Source organism: Typopeltis vanoorti, chromosome 22, assembly GCF_054136105.1.
Source record: "Typopeltis vanoorti isolate ZY-2024b chromosome 22, IOZ_Tvanoo_1.0, whole genome shotgun sequence".
Lineage (NCBI taxonomy): Eukaryota > Metazoa > Arthropoda > Arachnida > Uropygi > Thelyphonidae > Typopeltis > Typopeltis vanoorti.
In genome coordinates this window covers 20842214-20844388 of record NC_143570.1, presented here as the reverse complement: position 1 = coordinate 20844388, position 2175 = coordinate 20842214, and the positions used below count along the sequence as shown (strand labels likewise).

At 35.6% G+C, this 2175-nt stretch overlaps 1 non-coding gene across 1 annotated transcript; it reads right to left on the bottom strand.

The window, feature by feature from the left end:
* Positions 1-643: 643 nt before the first annotated feature.
* On the bottom strand, positions 644-725 carry TRNAL-AAG (transfer RNA leucine (anticodon AAG)). Its single transcript has one exon. It is a non-coding gene; the product is annotated as a tRNA-Leu (tRNA).
* Between the last annotated feature and the right edge of the window lie 1450 nt (positions 726-2175).

Genomic DNA, 2175 nt, shown 5'->3' with positions numbered 1-2175 from the left:
CCTCCAGTAAGCAGAGCGTGGTAAAAATTTCGTCTGTAAAAGGCGTCTTTAATTCTAAATTAGATGAACTCTTTCTTGCACCTCCCAAAGGGCGAAAGAATGAGTTTATTCTCCACCCCCCCCCCCCCCACAAACACCCAAGGTAGTGTTGTCCTATAGATTTTGCAACCTCTCATGCGTGGAATGGAGAACTGACAGTTATAAAATCGTCTCTTTCTCCATCCTTCTAACATAAATAATACATTAAAAATATTAAATTAAATAATGGGAAAAAATCAAACAGCTTCCTATTCAGGCAGACCAAGATTGGCCTTCCTGAATAATTCATATGCTACTGAGAGTGATTTTTGATTTTTATTCTCACCCTCTGGTGTGTGTGTGTGTGTGTTATTTATGAACTAATAAAAGCTTCTGATACATCTATATACAACTAGTGTGTTGTATACAGTGGAAAGAAGTATAGGTTGTTAATTAGTTTAGTTGCAATTAGAATATCAAGGTTCATCTCCATTTCGTGCTTTATACGTCTTTTATTCTTACGGCAGTTAATTTAATTTGGGAAATGAACAAAGAGGAAAAGATAAAATAATAATAAATTAAGAGGCACAACAAATAAGTGAAGGAGAAGGAAAAAAGAAAAAACTGGCAGGGGTGGGATTCGAACCCACGCCTCCGAAGAGACTGGTGCCTTAAACCAGCGCCTTAGACCGCTCGGCCACCCTACCGATGGCTAAATGTGTCACTTAATTCTCTGTAATGCTATGATACGTATGTAGGACCCGTAAAACGAATTTTATCGATGTGTTTATTTAAGATATTACGTTCGTTGATATTGTAAAGTAAAAGAAAAAAAAAATGCTATTGTCGAACATTCTAAATAACTTGCCTACTTTTCTTTAAGGATTGAGAAGAAATCTCCCCTTTTAGGGAAGCAGAAAGTTCTTTACGACAAAATATTACAGTGAAAAACTGTAGGAACCTCTCGCGAAGGGTCTTTTGACTACATGGAGTTTAATAATAATAAATTAACATATGGAGTCGTTTAGCTATATTTGGCAAGTTTTTATGAATAATTATTGGAAAGAACAAAGTGCATGATTTTTAAAAGTTTAATGAATAATCACTAATTACGGTAATTCCGAGTTACTAATATTTTACGTTTTCTTTCAATCAATTATTACATATTTGGAACTGCTAGAACCAGAATTAGGTATTTTTCCGATTTTAATGTGTAAATATAGACACTCTGTTGTATTGAACTTAAAATACTGATTATTAAAATTTAATACTTCAGTTTTCTTCAATACCTGGGAAATATTATTATTATTATTTATTTTACTTCGACGCAGGTATGAACTGGAATAGCCACATAAACCATCTACACAACAAACTCCGAACAACAAGTAGCAAACTCTACAGGTTAAAAGACATAGATCCCATACGCCTAAAAACACTAATATACAAAGCACTATGCCAAAATATACTAAGATACGCTATAACAACGTATGCTTTCTGTGCACTCTACAAATTAAATAGATTAATGTCGCTACAGTACAAAATAATAAAACTGATCTTTTGGAAACAAAGCGAAAATAACGACCTTATATACAGTACATTGCAATGTCAGAACACAAAATACTGGCAGCAAAACATTTATGTCACTATGTAGCTTTGCTAAAACATTATTTCGATGCCAACTACAGGACAGTCAGAAATACATACCGTATAACAAGACTTCAGACAACTAATTATATCACATATAAATACAATAATCACTACAGAAAGGCCACACGAAACTTCTACATCCCAGACATGATAAACAAATTACCTTTTGAATACAGAAACCTTACAAACTACAATAGCCTGAAAAGAGCTCTAAGGACTTACTATGAACAAGAAATACGCGTGTGTGTGTGTGTGTGTGTGTGTGTGTGTGTGTGTGTGTGTGTGTGTGTGTGTGTGTGTGTGTGTGTGTGTGTGTGTGTGTGTGTGTGTGTGTGTGTGTGTGTGTGTGTGTGTGTGTGTGTGTGTGTGTGTGTGTGTGTGTGTGTGTGTGTGTGTGTGTGTGTGTGTGTGTGTGTGTGTGTGTGTGTGTGTGTGTGTGTGTGTGTGTGTGTGTGTGTGTGTGTGTGTGTGTGTGTGTGTGTGCACATCTATACATCGGTACCATATGAT